Source organism: Lissotriton vulgaris, chromosome 7 (genome assembly GCF_964263255.1).
Source record: "Lissotriton vulgaris chromosome 7, aLisVul1.2, whole genome shotgun sequence".
In the NCBI taxonomy this organism is placed as follows: Eukaryota; Metazoa; Chordata; class Amphibia; order Caudata; family Salamandridae; genus Lissotriton; species Lissotriton vulgaris.
The window spans coordinates 855,560,252-855,578,509 of NC_141695.1; positions in this window are offsets into that span (position 1 = coordinate 855,560,252).

Genomic DNA, 18,258 nt, shown 5'->3' on the forward strand with positions numbered 1-18,258 from the left:
CTTTCCAGCCCCAGCCGCCAATTTCCTCCATGCTAGGTAATGGAGCCGCCCGGTACGCCTCAGCACTCCGGGCACAGCGCCGCCATTTGGTCTGATGTCTCGCGGCCTGTAGCACCACAATATTCAGGGCGACTACGTAATGCCCACACGTATTACACTGCCACAAGTCACGCCGCTGGTCCCCCGGGATCCTCTGCCGTGCTCAGCGACGGTGTTCAGCGCCATTCAGGATGGTATTAGTCTAGTATAAAGTTCCGTGTGCGGAGCTCCCTCACAGGGCAGCCATTCCGCTTTGCGCCGTAGCCACGCCCCCCTCGGAACCAGCTCATCTTTATACCCTTTATAAAAATCTGTGGAGAACCTGTCAAAGCCAGGCGCTGAGGAGCCCCTAAGTGTATCTATCGCCTCCTCAACACTCTCCCACGATATGGGAATGGCAAGAAAGTCCTGCATACGCCGTTCAAGATACCCTAATGCAATTTCAGCTATGTATTCACCCTGCTCATGAAGATCCCCAGAGATTCTAGTGGTGTATAGAGCTTTAAAATATGACAGAATGGTGTCACATATCTCCGGAGTAGAGTGTAACAACTGATCGTCTGGACCTTTGATTTCAGTAACATAGGCATTACTATGTGGGGGGCAAAGCGTATGTGCCAGTATCTTGCCAGGTCGTTCACCTTCACATACCACCTGGCCACATGCTGCTTGCTGTGAAATAAGAGTTCACGTATCGCTGCCTCCCTAAACTCCATCATCAAAGCCAAATGACGAGCCTCACCAGCCCCTGACCGACAATCCAGCAACTCCCCATCCAGAGCGGATATGTCGGCTTTAAGATGGCTCAAAGTGGATCGTAGATCCCTCAGGACCCCTGCATTCTTAGCAATGCAAAGCCCCCCTGATATAGGCCTTGAAACCTTCCCAAAGGACCGCCCAGGTATCCACTAACCCAGTGTTAATCTCAAAATAGGTCTCAATGGATTCCCTCACCTCCTCAAGTAACACAGGGTCTTGCAGTGCCCTACCAGGAAAACGCCATTGCCTTTCATAACCCCCGGAAGTTTGACCGGAGAGTGATCTGAAAATGTATGTGGCAATGTATCTAACCCACAGAACCAACCAGCGACTCCTGGCGAAGTTAACCAATAGTCTATCCTAGTCCAAGTGTTGTGGAACCCAGAGTAGTGCATGTAAGCAGTGCGGGCCGGGTGATGTTTGTGTTCAACATCCACCAATGAGAACTGTTTACAGATGTCATGCATGACTATATGCGAGCGGTGCTTAACATCTGGAGATGAGGAAGTGCTTTCTCTAGCAGGATCCAACAACAAATTAAAATCACCCCCAGTACCAACAGAAAAGGGTCCAGAGCCAGAAGGTGCACCTGCAACACATGATAAAATTACAGAGAATCAACATTCGGCCCATATATGCCTACTAGAGTAACATTGTGACCCACAAGAGTGCCGACAACTATCAAAAAGCGGCCTTCCCCGTCAGGGATAACCTTGGTAAGGGAGAAAGTTACTCTTTTATGAATAAATATGGCCACACCCTTAGCATAACTGCTATAGTTGGAAAAGTATCTATGGGGTCCCCAGCTCATCTCCATGGACGTCGCATCGGACCTTGGCAAGTGTGTTTCCTGCATATAAATTATGTCAATGTTATGGCCAGCAATATAATTAAGAACCTGTCTGAGTTTTCGGGTGTTATTCAAACCTCTGACATTCCAAACATCAAAAAAAGCCCAGAAGGACCGGGCTGCCAACCTAACTGCGCCATCTAACAAGCGAACCAGCCAACATGTGTCTAGAAAATCGGACCCAGTGCCATATACCATTGATCTGCATAGTGCAAACTGAACAAATATGACAAAACAGCAAGTATCCCCCCTCCCTTTAACTCCCAGCCCCACCCTGACCCTGGCAAGGTAAAACCCAACCCCAACAACTAAAAATTGATGCAATTCAGTTACCTATATATGTGCTACTTCTCTACACATAATTATTCCCAAACGGGTCGTCCAATTTGCGTGGGCGTTTCCTCAAAATGTGAATCACTCCTCTTTGCGATGCCGGTCTATCCAAGGAATAGTTTTACAGACACCAGGTTCTTCAAAGCAGCCTTCACACCGTGAAACTTACGTCTTGCTTCCTGCACCACAACTGTGAAGTCCGGAAAAAAGGAGAGCCTGCTCCCCTGGCACTGGACCTCCCCCCGTTCACGGGCAGAACAAAGGGCAGTGTCCCTGTCCCTAAAGTTTATGAGTCTTGCAATGATAGGTCTCGGAGGCTGACCGGGTTTGGGGTGAGGCCCAGTGATCTGTGGGCGTGCTCCACCACAAAACCCTGCGTAAAGGACTCCCTTCCAAAAAGATTAGATAGTAGTTGCTCCACGAAGACATCCATCCGACCCGAGGTGGCTGTCTCCGGTACGCCAATGATGCGTACGTTGTTCCGTCGACTACGGGCTTCTAAGTCCTCGTTCTTGATAGCCACTTCCTTTAAAATTCTCTCCAGGCTTTCCAGCTGCTTCTGTGACTGTGTTGCACCATATTCTATGTCGGAGACCCTGGCCTCGATGACATCAAGCCGACGATCGTGTGCCTGAACCATCGCGCCCATATCAGCGAGCCTCTTGTCTAGTGTGTCAAACCTGCCATCCAGGGCCTGAAGCCAGCCCTCATCTCCCTCAGCACAGCAACAGTGAATGAAGCCAGGTCATTGACATCATCGCTACAATGCGCACAATCGGCCGCGTCAGTGGGATCTTCAGTTGTAGTGTCCCTGACCTTCTCAAATGGCAACGTCCGCTGCTTAGGATCTTTCCATCCCATTGAGCACCGCAACTGGCCGCGCCCACCTTGGCGGGTAGAGCAGGGCAAAAGCGAGCCTCCAAGCAAGGGGGGAGTAGGATCGGAGGTACAGAGGTGCGGATTGTAAGAAGAGGCAAGCTACCAGTCTCAATCGTGTAACCCAGAGACACACTGTGAAAGGAGCTGAACTAGTCCCATTGGGTGCGCAACGTGTGGCCGGGCCACCAAAGGTGTGCAGGCAGTATCCCGCGGGGCGGGCAGCCGGTGGAGAGAAGCAAAGGAGCGCAAGGGCAGCCCAACACCGAATTGCCAGCCAACCGGAGAGGAGAGCTAGTGAGAAAGCTCAGACCAGGGCACCCGTGCAGTCTATATGGGAGGCAGAGAGACCACAGCTGGACCCAAATCAGCAAACCTGCAATCAAGTGCAGGGGGACCAGACACAGTCACACAGGTGTGTCTCGCCTTAAAGGGTCAGAGTGGCAGAGGATCTTGGCGCACCCCCACAAACAGTTAACAGCAACAATGCAGCAGATCAGGAACAGCCTTCATGAGAATCAGCCCTTAGATCACCAAGGGGGACCAAGTCGACGGGCTCCAGCATAAACCAAAGATCAGGGCTGGCACAGTGACAATAACTCCAGTCCCCCGGGTCAAAGCCGGTGCCACTGCAGGAGCATCCAGCAGTAAGGAAAGGAGGGAGCCAGCACACCCCACAGGGCTCCCTGCCGTCACGAACCCCAATGCGGAGCCAATTGGTCCTGCCCACAAGCCTGCCACACCCCTAGGCTGTGAAGCGCAAAGCAAGGCCTGGCGCAGCTGCAGCTACGAAGCCGCAAAGACCAATACACACAGCGCAGCCAGGGGGTCAGGGGGGAGGAGACCGCTATTAACGGAGATCAGGGGTGTCGATACCGGCAGGGAGTTCTCCGGCCGGGGGCCCACGTTCACCTACAATTCTCAGGCCGCAGCACTCGTATCAACTCCGCCTCCAGAAGGGCCTCCGGGCCACTGCATTATACGGGCCAACGCAGCTGTAGGTCGAGGGCGATCCGCCGCACCGATCAAAGCGGCGACGGCAGCCTAACGCACAGCAAGTCCTCTCAGGCTGTATGAAGAGGCATCCGGCAGGTATTACATGTTGGGAATGTGGTAGATCGGGCTAGAAAAGTGCCCGGCCGGCAGAGCTTCAAGCTCAGGCAGCCATCTTGGTCACCTGCGTGGCCACGCCCCCCTACAAGACCTATGCTTGATAGAATACACACACCCATGTGCTATGGTGCAAGGGTGTGTGCGATGAAAAATTGCAGCCTAAAGAACTTCTGAACCAAATCTCAGGACTCATCTCTTCTCCTTTATACAACTCCAGGATTGGATCCCCTCTCTCTCCTTCTATCCATCTCACTTCCAGTTCCTGTTGTTAGGATGTAAATGCATGTTACCTCTACTTTGTAAGTCCTTCTGGGTGCACTACTCCTACAAGAAACCAGCTTTGCATTAATAAGAGCTTAAGCATCAGTGCAGCTACTCCCGGAAGCTACTTGCAACCCTTGCACACTGAGTAGACTCCAAGCCAGGCCACGTGCACTCAGAGCGCTCAGATCAAAACCTCTACTAAATATGTTTCTAGTCCAATGCAGTTCACTTCTGTAGACGTTGGATCATTTGTAATCTGTTATGGGGGACCTGGAGTGTTGCAGGAAGACCATTGTTTTCTAGTGCATAACTATGGTTGCCACCTGACTTATATTTTACAGCCTTCGTTTGTTTTGAAAAATCTGGTAAATTCAGCTTTTTTCTTCATTTGAAATATGAAGTTAAAAACGTATCAAGAAACTACTTTAAAAAGAATTTGAGAATTGCCTAGATTATTTCTAAAAGACTATTAAAGCTAACAAATAGCAAACTTTAAATAACAAAGTCAGCATTTTTGACCGAGAAAGATGGCACCCCCAAACACAGCCATTAGTGCACCATGCTTACTCCCTCCCTGTGTACAGTAAGCAGTTGAGCACTGTAGATTCTTTACTGGTTGTCCGTTGCTGATTGTTTCAACCATTTGGTCACTTCCAGGTGACTAAAGCACAAGCCTTCCATCACCGTCTAGTGACAGTATAAAGAACTAAACTACAAATTGCGAACAACGAAAGATACATTCAAAAAAGCATTGGCATAGCCAATAGGTCTCGCCTTTAGGACCTTACAAGTGTTTAGCCATGCAGCAAATTATCCTGGGCGCTGTGCCACCAGGGATTGAAGAGCTATACATTTACTACACACTGGGTCATGCAGTCTGATTCAGAAATACAAGCTTGCCTCAGGAAACATTTATGGACACATTCCAAGGCCTTTTTAAGGTACAGTCAGAAAGACAAGTTCCTTGATGCAAGTCAACATCACAACATTCTGTGTGGACTGCGTCACTATAGTATTGAAAAACCTGAAAAATCAGCTTCAAGGGCACTTAGAAACATATTAAATGGTGAAGTAATATATAGCAAGGAATGCAAGAGGATGTGGCCATAGCTGCTGACTTGAGAAAAATGTATTTTTGAGGCCTTGTTCGGCTTCCTTACCTCACCTTGTGAAGGCGACCCTCTTCTACTTCTGGAATAATGGCACAGCTTATAATAATTTATTTCCAATGAAAATATGCACACTCCTGTAACTCTATAGAGAACCTCTGTTGAAGGGCACTGATTTTGCACTTATTTTTATCCAAAAGAGCTATTTTCTTGATGTGATCAAGTCCAAGTCCAGAAGTTCAGTCCAATACATTTTAGTAGAAAGAAAGATGTGATCAGCATTCTGACACCCGAACATGCTCATTGTTACTTTGACAGGTTGTTTTGTATCGAAAACATCTATCCATCTGTTTACTCTGCAGTGAAACTGAATCAAGAAACAATACACAAAGCATTTGAATAAACATTTGAGAAAAATTAGCATTGGAACCGGCTTAGAACATGATACCAGAGGTCAGAGAATGATTGACATTCCATGGAATCGCACAGATTATAGGGAAAATATTTTCTGCCTTACATCATGCACAGAGACATTTGAATTTGTAACAAGGGAGGGTCAAATTATGTGTCAAGAAAACCAGCAAATAATGTGGTATGATGCACATTTTGCAATAGCATGATGCATTACGTTATTTTTAAAAGTTACAAACTCACTGGGAAAACGTTTTCACCCCCATTAGTACCAGTTTGGCACCCAAATACAGCAAGTAACTAAAAGGTAACTAGTCCATCCCATGTCAAGTTTTAGTAAAGTTTGATCCCAGCTGAGATAGAAGCAAGCATTTTTATGTTTTTTTAAATCTGCAAATTAGGAAACAGATGTTGGATTTTGTAGCAAATCCATATCGATGCGGAAAACACCAAAGCTGCAGACTCACATATTCCTTGTGTATGATGATACTACAAGTTATGCCAAAGTTAAACTGACTTAAAAGAGACCTCCTTATGCTCAGGGTAATACTCACTTTTTTGCAATGTCATATGCTGAACCTAATTAAATTAATAATAATAACACTAATGGGAATAATAACAACTATTATTATTATTATGATTATCATCAGCATCAATTGCTTTGTTGTTGATACTTCCAGTAAAGTATTTATACCATGAAGTTGACGATGGGAGATGGTTTCATAAGGCATAGTACAGGGGGGAAATCCACAAAGTGACTTCGGGCTCACTGACATGAATATGGTCCAGTGGGTTCAGCACGCGCTGCAGAAATCTCTGAAGTTTTTCACATTATCCTGCCTGTTGCGTGCTAAAATAAAACATGTAATTACTGTAGCATGAATAATCCGGGTCAATGGAGTAATGGAGGACCAAATTATGTTGCAGTATTTGCTGATTAAGTGTATTGTATTTTCCTTCTATAGCACTCTCTAGCCCCTTTTGAGGCTCAAAGCACTTTATTTATGCATCAAGGAAGAGCTATTTATGTGACATAAGATGCCATTAAAGACAAATTCACCATATTCTCTGGCAATAATATCAGCCCCATGCATAATTTTTATAATTTTTTTTATCAAACAACCATATGTCCACATAGATCCCGGTTTTTGAGCTACCAATGTCTTGAGTAGTTGCTTTCTTTCCTCGTGGTAATGTCGACTGCATACAATGTCTGTCAGGAGAGAGGGTTTGAGCAGAAATGTCACACAATAAAAACAGCCACGAGGGAAGGGTGTGTAAGATAACTTCTGCTTGAGTGTTGGCTTTTAATTTCTCAGGCACAGCCTCTTTTATTTGTTTTTTTCTCACAGTGAAGTGCGATAGAAGGTCTGTATTTTGCTGTAACTTTAAAGACCTTCTGTTCGGTGTATGCCAATAGTTTGTTTTGTCAGATTGTCCAAATGCATGAGATGTAGCTGCATCGTTCGCTTTCTTCGTTCACCACAAGATGTCACTATGGTGTAACATTTTGCAGACTGCGACCATAAACTACTTAAATTACCATAATTAAGTGGCTGGAAACCAGTGTGAAAGAAAAAACTGCAGCAAAGATCTGCGGTCTGAGTGAGAGAGTCAGCATGCGATGGATATGAAATGACAGTAGTCAGTATGACTGTGGGGGTGGCTTAACATTGTGGGATTCTGGGCAAATTACTCTCACTTTAAAGTCAGAGAACGAAAATTACCTTGTGCCTGGCATTTTATTTCGGTCTTGTAATGCACAGCAAATGTGAGGAGATAACAAGAATTACAGCCCCGCTTACATAAACAGAAGTCGGGGCATTGCTCGGTGGATTGAACGGGAGGGACAAAGAGGAAAGACTGTTCACTAGCAAGCACGAATTTTTAAAGGGCACTGAAACAAACTGATGAAAAGTATATTGTGAAGTATATACATGACGTCTCGAAAATTCGACCTAAAAAACACACGTTTAATATATAGAAATAGCAACTTGTATAGTTTTTTATAGTGCAATCTGCCCCCTAACAAGCTTGCTGTGTTGTGGCGACAGTGAGATGAGACTTAGCCATACATACCCACTATTCTGCTTGTATAGGTCATATTCAGTGACTTGTGTTTGTAGTGAAAGGAAAAAACAAGTCTGCGGTGCATTGAATTCCAGGAGTTTGTCTGTGGGCACAGAGGTATGCAAAGAGGTTGCACAAGCTAGACTTTTTTTGTATGGAGGCATAGTCAGTAATGGGGCAAGCTTTGAGGTGAGAGCTCCTCTTGTTTGGCGCCACTAGTACTGTGTTTGTTGAAGGAAGAGTGGACCTGTCTGAAGCTTGGTGTGCTATTAAAGGTGATCTTTCTAACTACTGGGATTCTGTGTGGGTAAAAAAGGCCAGTTATGAAGTGAGTCTAAATTGGTGGCAATAAAACCTGTCCACAACCGGAAGGCAATAAAGGAAACAAAAACATCTTTTATGAATTTTATTTCTCTCCCTTACTTGCTCTTTTTCTTTTTTGCAGGAGTGGCTCCAGTCTCCATGACAAAAGGCCATTCGCTGAAAAGCCCCGCGGCGGCAGATCAGCCTTGTCATAGTGGCAAGATAGACCAGTCAGCACTTTTATGTTCCTGAAGACAGAACCTTAAATTGCAGTTTTCTGTCTTTGGGAAAAAAATAAAAATAATATGGAGCACAGCTGCTGAACAGTCAGGAAAACTGCAGCCCCCAATCCTCTGAATGAGGCAGGTGGTGCCTGCGGTGAGTTTTCTAGAAAAACGTCTTTATGGGGAAATGTACGGTTTCCGCCCACCTACAAATGAAGCCTCATAGGTGGAATTGTTGCGCATGTGGAACAAAAGTGAGGTCAGGAAACATAAAAATGTTCCAGCTCTTTTTGTTGCAGTTCAGAATATGTGTTACACAGAACAGCGAAACTGCTCCTGCACTGAAACACATGGGCCAAACAGAAAAAAATACAAGTGGTATACAGCAGGAAACATCATAGAGCAGAGTGCCTACTATAAATATCTGGGCGTAGGGGTTGATTCGAGCTTCAGTCTTAAGATCACTTAACAAATAGAAAAGCTCAAGCAAACAAATTACGTTTCGCTTTAAACATGTCAAAATCAAAATTAAAGTGTCCATCAAATTCCCATCTACTAAAAGTTATTGCTGCCAAGTTTCTCCCAACCCTCACCCACGGCTACAAATTATTTAAAGGTCAAGATGCAAACATCCTGAATATCCAACAATCAGGACAATTTAAACAAATCTTTAGGATCCCACAGTTCGCATCTCAAGCACAACTGTGCTTGGAATTCGAGTTTTTAAACTAACATAAGTTTAGGCAAGGACCAATAATAAAAATGTGTTGGAAATTAAAAGCAGCACAAGAGGAATCTTTGCTTGGGCATTGCTGGACAGAAATGAAGAATCAAGCAAAAGGAAAAAAGACTGGCATACAGTACTTGAACAAGCTTTAACAACACTCAATATGCATGATGCTTGGAATACCAACTATAGCTTTACTGCATTCAAAAAAATTGCCAACAATGCTGCAAAACAAAAAGCCTGAATAATGAACAAAGCTGCCCTAGCAAAGACAAAACATGGCTGGATGGTTTTATCCTCATATGAGATTCGATCACCTCAACCGTATCTTGTCCACACATAACTCCATCAATCCAGCAATTGTTACTTTGGATCCGGTTGGGAGCTTTTAGTTCAAAAGATCAGGTCCCAATATGGAAACAAACATGGCCAACCATGCTTGGCAGACTTTGTGGCCAGGCTGAAGAGACTCTTATTCATCTCCTGTGTATTTGCCCAGCCGTGAACAATTTGGGGTTGTATTATATACTTCATGTGTTCTGCACTCTCCAAGTTAGATCATGTTGGCCGGCTGTAATGTTACTGCTGAATAGCCATTCGTTATAGACCTCATTCAGGGCCGCCAGATTTTTGCAAAAAGTAAGCACATTATTACTAAAATCAAACATGTAGTGGACACATTAGTGCCTTTCAAGTATAGAAGATCAAGACATCGAATATGCACACCTAGCACATTTGGCACTCTGGAGGTGGATACAGAAGGCTACAGAAGGTTTAGCAGAGACCCACAGTGTTCATTTAATTTTAACTATGAAACATATTACACCACATGTTTCAGGGTTTGAAGAAAACACCACAGACACAGTGATTGCACATTATTTAGGTATCAAATCATGTTATATACCATGTTGCTAAGCCCATTTTAGACACCATCATTGTTACAGTGATAATCACACTTGCAACCTTGCACATAATTTGAAGTATGACATTTTGGGCCATTAATTTAGTTCAATCAACCTGTTATAGTTAACATTGCATTTTTGCACATGATTCTGGATACATGTTCCGTAACATCTAGTTTATATTTGCATTTTGCACGCCATTTCAGGTAATAATTCATATTGCAGTTTGCACATGTTTTTGGACAGGAAATCGTGGCTCCGCAACATCCAGTTAGATTCGCACTTTGCAGGCGATTTCAGCAACGTAATTGAGGACGTATGTATGTTCGCAAACTACAGAGTAATGAAACCTGAAGTCCTTCTAAAAACTAGGGTTATTTTGTATAGCTTACATGGCATTTTTGCTCTTGATCTCAGCCATAAAGTAGAAGATCAGCAGTACCTAATAGACATTTGTATTTTGTACATGATTTTAGTTACAAGATCAAGGATGGCTAAGATTACAGGAACAACTTATGTACAGCTGACATACAAAATTGGTAGTTGATTAATGCTGAACTTGTAAATATGTAAATATGAAAGTTTACTTTTGTCCTTTGTTGTTCTTTTTCTTTTATACTTTCGCTAAATTTTGATGATTTTAATACAACATTGTAATGGTTTTAATTAACTATATGCAATAGAATGCTTACTTACTGTTCCTGCACTTCAACAAACACACAATCCGGTTGAGAATCCTTACCATGAACACAGGAGACACACAGGACCCGTGTACAATGTAGATGGGCCAGGATGCACTGTTGCTGAATGGTTGTATGATGATACAGCGCAATCCTCAACAATGCATGCCTGAACCATGCGTTCTCAACCATGACCGTGTCTTTACCACACATGGCTTTAAAAAAACAATTTTGTGGTAAAGATCACACCCCAGCCCTGAAAACTGTCCATTACCCAACCCGATCCCTACAAATTGAACCCATGCTGTAATAAGCATTTGCAATGCAATGGTCTCGGCATTTCTAAAGGTAGAGCTATTGGCATTGCTGATGATTTTTTTAAAATCATAAATAAATGGCATTGTTAATTACAATGCCAATAGCTTAATCTTTAAATAAATGGCATTGGCATTTACAATGCCAATAGCGTAATCGCTCGCAAATGCATGACCTATTGATTTGATATGATAAGATATGATATGGCTTTTATAGAGCGCGACTTACACTCCACGGAGCATCTTGGGGCTAGTAGTAAAGTGTCACAGAGGAGGGGAGGAAGGAAATGTACGAGGCGACCAGAAGGGGGGGAGGGATTAGTGGACCTGAAAATGAGTTAAGTTAAATTAAATTAGTGCTAGAACGAGGGTGTCAGAGGCATTAAAAATCCAGGTTTTGAGGGCCTTACGAAACAGGTTTTCTGAGGGGATCAGACGCATCTGGGTGGGGAGCTTGTTCCAGGCTCTAGCTCCCAAAAATCCTAGGGATTTTCCTCCTTTCGTTGAGAGTCTGAATCTAGGGACCACCAGTAGGTTAAGGTTGGAGGACCTGAGTGAACGAGAGGGAGTGTATCTTCCAAACCTTTGGGACAGATAGGTGGGACCCGACTGGTGGTAGGCTCTGAAAGTGATAAGTAGGATTTTAAATAGCACTCTCTTGTGGATAGGCAGCCAGTGCAGGGTTCTGAGTGCTGCTGAGGCAGATGACTTCCTAGGCAGTCTCAGTACTAGGCGGGCTGCGGCGTTCTGCACCTATTGCATTTACACCAACACAGAGCCACACACACAAATCCCCGACACACACATACAGAGCCCCCCACACAGGGCCACCCACACAGAGTCATTCACATAGAGCCACCTACACAGAGCCACCCTCACACAGACAGAGACACCCACACAGACCACCTACAAAAAAAGCTATCTATACAGAGCCACACACACACACAGAGCCAAACACACACACACACACACACACAGAGCCACACACACACACATACACAGAGCTCACAGCCCACACAGCTGTCACAGCCCACACAGCTCTCACAGCCCACACAGCTCTCACAGCCCACACAGCTCTCACAGCTCTCACAGCCGACACAGCTCTCACAGCCCACACAGTTCTCACAGCCCTCTACGCTTCACACACTCTGAAAAGGTGAGTTGCTTTTGCAAAAGGTGGAAATTTGGTGTGGTGAGTCTGAAATAAACAGGAGGCAAACAACCAGAAACACGAAAAGGTGTAAAGGCCCCCTATTGTCTTGTGACACCAAAGGCAGATCAGTTTGCAGAAAAGTGTATTATTCCATACACATCTTGAACCCACACAAGGTCCTAAGTACAAGCAGGTCAGCATGGGTGATAAACACTGCATCATTAACAAACCAGTATGCCGCCCATCATGTAGTAAAGAGGATTTCTGTAATGCTAGCGAGCCTGGAAAATGCTCTGAAGGATAAAAGACTACATAAGCCCACTAAGATTTGAAGCTGCAATCTGCAGCTTGCACACATAAGCCTGCATGCAGCAGGCACATAAACTAAATTAACTGAGTCTGTATTAAACACTAGACAGGGCACAGGAATACAGAGCAGACAGGACACAAGGCTGGTGTGTCACAGAAACAGGAGGCAGGCAAAGCACAGACACAGGAGGCAGGAAAAGCACAGACACAGGAGGCAGGCAAAGCACAGAAACAGGAGGCAGGCAAAGCACAGAAACAGGAGGCAGGCAAAGCACAGACACAGGAGGCAGACAAAGCACAGAAACAGTAGGCAGGCAAAGCACAGACACAGGAGGCAGGCAAAGCACAGACACAGGAGGGAGGCAAAGCACAGACACACGAGGAAGGCAATATACAGGAGGAAGGCAATATACAGGAGGCAGGCAATTTACAGGAGGCAGGCAATTTACAAGACTGACACACCAGAGGTTCTGAATGCAGACATAGCAAACGGGGAAGGGATGGTAGAGATACACCTGGCAACCAGTGCACAGCGCTAGCAAGCTTGCCAGCCAGGACAAAGACACATTTGGCAGCCAGGGCACAGGACCAAAGGAAAGAATGGACATTGTGCAATGAATACGATTACCAGATGACGACATCAGGCCACGTGAGCTGTAGTCCTGTGACTTACCTTAACAAACCATTGTTTTTGTGCATGTCAACCCCAGCACTTCCATTAAACGGAAGCAAAACTACAATTTCTGGAACACACCCATTTGTTAAATAAAGCCTGGGGTCTGAAAAGGGTGCTCTGGGATCAGGCAAAGCACAGACACAGGAGGCAGGCAAAGCACAGACACAGGAGGCAGGCAAAGCACAGACACAGAAGGAAGGCAATATACAGGAGGAAGGCAATATACAGGAGGCAGGCAATTTACAGGAGGCAGACAATATACAGGACTGACACACCAGAGGTTCTGAATGCAGACATAGCAAACGGGGAAGGGATGGTAGAGATACACCTGGCAACCAGTGCTCAGTGCTAGCAAGCGTGCCAGCCAGGACAAAGACACATTTGGCTGCCAGGGTACAGGACCAAAGGGAAGAATGGACATTGTGCAATGAATAGGATTATCAGATGACGACATCAGGCCACGTGAGCTGTAGTCCTGTGACTTACCTTAACAAACCATTGTTTTCGTGCATGTCAACCCCAGCACTTAGCACTTCCATTACACGGAAGCAAGAGTACAATTTCTGGAACACACCCATTTGCCTGGGGTCTGAAAAGGGTGCTCTGGGATCATCAAGTGACCCCAATGGGCGAAGCCAAAAGGGCAGGTTAAGCTGCTTGTGTATTCAGATTTAAAAAAGTGTGCTAGATTAAGAACGTGTGGTGGGTCACTGTGCCAACCCTGGGAGCCTGTGCGGCACAAGCTTCGCCCTTTCAGAGAATTTCATCCTTCCTGTCCTGACTCTGCTTATTGTGACAGAATAGATTGCTTGTTTTTGGCACTGCGAGTCTTAGGTAAAGTGGGCGCAGTCATTTCCAGGAATTGCCTGTATCTCGGATTCATTACATCTCAGAAATGGTCTGTAAGTAAAGGGTTACAGGTAAATTCGGATGCCTCAACCCCTGCCGCCTGAGCCGTGTCTTTGTTCTAGAGCAGACACTGGGAGCTTTGTTTGTGAGAGCTGGGCTCACTCGCAGAGCACAGCTCATATTGTTGGCCAGGTAACCAGACATCATTTTCAACATCATACAGGTAATGGGGGAAGGATCCCGGGCGCGAGGACACGATAGGAACAAGAACCAGAGAACGAATGGGCAGGTCGGGGGTGCAGCGGGAATGGGAGGGCACGACTGAGGTCACTGTAAGGGGCTGGTATGGTTCCTGGGATGGGATGGAAGGCACCAAGGATTTTAAGAAGAATGAATCACAAAAGGGCAGGGGGTGGCACAGAAGCCATGTTATTAAGAAGGCATCAAGAAGGGAGGGGTTGCACAAACCAAACCCCTCCCAGACGTGCGAGTGGTCTTTGTCCCTCCCATGTCACCTGCGCAAATCACTTAATATCCCCCTGCCTAACAAAATAAATGTGTCCGTCTGTAAAACAACTGGTGCTAATGTAAAGCGCTCTGATACCTTCGGGTCGAGTCTGCGCTATATAAAACAAGCAAGAGCCATGTGGAGCCCACCTGCGCTGGGGAAAAGGCCCGTGGGCCGGAGGTGAGCCCAGGTGCTGTGTATGGCCCCAGGGGGTCGCGGATGCCAGGGCGACCCCCCTTATGACAGCAGCGCCAGCGGAGTCCACCTGTGGCCTGCCTGCACTGTCCCCCGCTGCGCCATGTGTGTGAAGTGCGGCGGCGTGGTGAATAAACATTAAAGGAGAGCTGCCCAGATTAAGGCGAGGCCAGCGGAGCCCACCCGCGGCCTGCCTGAAGCGTCCCCTGTCCCCCGCCCCGCGCAGCGTGTGAGCAGAGGAACTGCCGCGGGTGGGGAGAGTGAAAGTAAAAATAAACGGAGCCCACCCGCATGACCTACACTACATCAAGCGGAGCCCATCTGCTTGAAAGTTTGAAAGGGAGCGCCTGCAGCGTGTGAAGAGCTGCTAGGCGCCATGAAGTAAAAGTGGAGCCCACCCGCATCAAAGTGCCGACAAAGCTATGCCCTAGCACCCTCCCCCGCAAGAGAAGCAGGAGAAGCTGCCGCGGGCAGGGAGCGGGAAAAGTGAAAGAGAATTGAGCCGGCGGGTGCTCACCCCGGATAGCGCAAAGAGAAACCAGTCAGAATGCCATGCGCTTTTCATTGCGGTCCGCACACTACACTCCCAGGATGCTTCCCTTAATGCTACATAGAGGGGAGCAGGCAGACAGAAATACATACCGAACACGCACACAAGTAACGAGGCACAAACAGGGGGGCGCTGGTAGACGCTGCTCAAGCAGCAAAATGGCGGCCGCAAGCTTCCGAATTTTTCGGAATCGGGGGCGTGGTTTTGCTGTTTTGAGTGACAGACAACGTCACTGTCTAAAGAACAGCAAAACGTACACTCCAAATCCGAAAAAGACGGGGGACGCATCTCTTCTCCAATGGCTGGACTCCGTTTAGGAAGCCAGCCAATGGAGGAGAGACAGGGCAGGGAGGCGGGTTCCAAAGCGCTATTAAGGGACATTAATTCTCCAACCCCAGACTGTGCAAGCGCAGCCTTTAGGTCCTCGACCTAAAAAGGACCCCAATCTCAGCCACTTAGCCCTAAGCCCTAAAAACCATTCCCTACACCTGTCAACTACCCTATCCCACCACTCGCACTGATGCCTAAAACTACCTCAACCCTGACAACTGTCCGTTTTCCCCTGCCCGAGTCCTACAAACTGTCCCCACACCCTAAAAACGACCCCAACCCCAGCCCCCCTCCCTGAGCCCTAAAGCAGACCTCTACCCCTGTAAACTACCCTGACCAAGCCCCCCACCCTGAAGTCTGAAAACTGACCCCAGCCCTGGAAACTGTCCCTTATTCCCGCTCGAGCCCTAAAAACTGACACCATGCCCTAAAAACGACCCTGACCCTAGCCTCCCAGCCCTGAGCCCTAAAAATGGACCCCTACCCCTGAAAATTACCCTGACCCCCTCTGCCCTGAGCCCTAAAACCTGGAACCCCAGCACTATAAACAACCCAACCTCCCAGCCCTAAAAACTACTCCATCCCCAAAAACTTCTCCCAATGGGGGGGCGTGGCTAGCAGCCGATGATGGCGGCAGCATAAGGGACAGGCTCCGCAGTTGAGGCGGCCTCTCCGACTATCCGGCTCATAATCCGACACTTTTTTCGAGCCCCAAAGGAGAGAACCAGAGCCCAGGACCGGGCGGTGCAAGTGGCGAAAAGCGGCGTCCAAATCCGACGTCTGGAGACCGAAATCCGTCGGAGCTGCGGACTGGCCTGCTCTGACCGTTCGAGCCGGGACCTTCCCTGATCGACTAGCCCGGCAGGAAGTGAGGCCGCTCCGGGGGACCTGCACCGGAAGTGCCCGCACGTCGTGAATGGCTGCCGGGACCCAGTAAGCGCACCGACCGACTGGACACCGCCTGCAGTCGGAGGTAGAGTGGCGGCATCGGCCCACCTTGGCCGCCGCCTCCGGACCCGCATAGTGCACAACTGAAGGCCGCTCGTGGAGGGGAGCTGAGGATGGTAAAGGACAGCCGCCATTTTCTAGACGACGGAGGTCAGTGCGCACCAACAGACCGCGAAGGGGTGCTTCCCCGCTGTTGAGGACAGACGGTGCAAGTAGACCGGACAGTGAACACAGCCGTCAGCCGCCGGGGACCCAAGTGCGCTGCGGGCCGGTGGGGGTCTTGCCACGCACCATACCCCGACGGAGACACTGCACGACCCCAGCGGCCGCTTGCACCCTACCAGCCACGCGCCGGGGGGACTATTCTGTGCGGTCCAGTTAAGGACACCTGGGCCAGCCACCCGACAACTACTGCAGTTCTCCCACGGCGACACAGAGGAACCACTAACAACGTGGCGCAACTGGGTACCCCGCCCGGAAGATAGACACTCTAGTGGGAGCGCATCATCCCTGAGAGACGCTGAGACTGAGCGACATATCTGTGCCCGGCTGGTGGGTCGGATCACACCCTGTGGACCACACCTGGTGCACGAGGGCGGAGCGGGCCTACGTAGCCTGGCAGAACTCGGCTCACTAGCACCTGTGGACAGCAAAGAAGCTCCCTAGTCACCCCCGCACGTGGCAAAGACGCCAACGCACTGCAACCATTGCGGGTAAGGTGATCCGAACAAGCTGCATCGGAAAGGCCTGAAAGCTACGAAGACCACAGGCATGGCGGGAAAAGGACCGAAAAGTGGCACTACGCAGACCCGCATAGACCGCTATGCATGCGACAAGCCAGCTACCTCCCCCACAACAGGAAAAGAGACGGGGGGCAAATCCGCAGATGCCCCGGGGGGAAAGAAGGCGACATTGGACGACGTGATGCAGGCATTGGCTCAGCTACAGACGACAGTGGGCTCGATCTCAACGGATGTAACGTTACTCAGAGCGGACCTCCACAAAATGTCGGAGAAAGTTAACGCCATAGAAGTGGTCACAAAATCCCTTGTTGAGGATGTCTCTGAACTCCAGCAGGCGATGGAGAAGTTGGCGACGGACAACAAGGTACTACGTGAGAAGCTCAATGAGCAAGAAGGGCGCTCCAGGCGGAACAACATCCGCATTATTGGTGTGCCAGAGTCGGAAAGCACGAGAGCCATGGACTTGTATGTGGAAAGCCTGATTACGAACGAACTTAAGCCAAAAGGACTGTCCACTTTCTTTTCCGTGGAGAGGGCACACCGTGTACCGGGTGGTCAACCGAAACCGGGGGCGCCCCCACGGCCTATTGTTGCCCGACTGTTCAATTTCCGGGACCGGGATGCCATCTTGCAGGCGGCCCGGAAGTCCCCCCCATCAGACTTCAGAACTCCACTGTGGCTTTCTTCCCTGATTATACAGCGGATGTCGCACGCAGGCGAAGAACCTTCTTCGAGGTGTAGAAAGAACTCAGAGCACGAGAGATCCCATATTCCATGCAATTCCCGGCCAGACTCAGGGTGGTAGCAGAAAATAAAACATGGTTTTTAGATACCCCAGAATCCGTGCAAGACTGGCTGGAGGGATGGAGGCCGGGCCCTCACCCACGGCGAACCAACTGGCATCCAAAGGGCCATAATGCCGGGCGGCATCCGGAATCACAGGCATCGGGAGGGGGCCCGGAAGGCGGCTCGCCCCTAAGAGATGAAGTTGGGGAAGAAGACAACGAAGATCAATGATCTCCA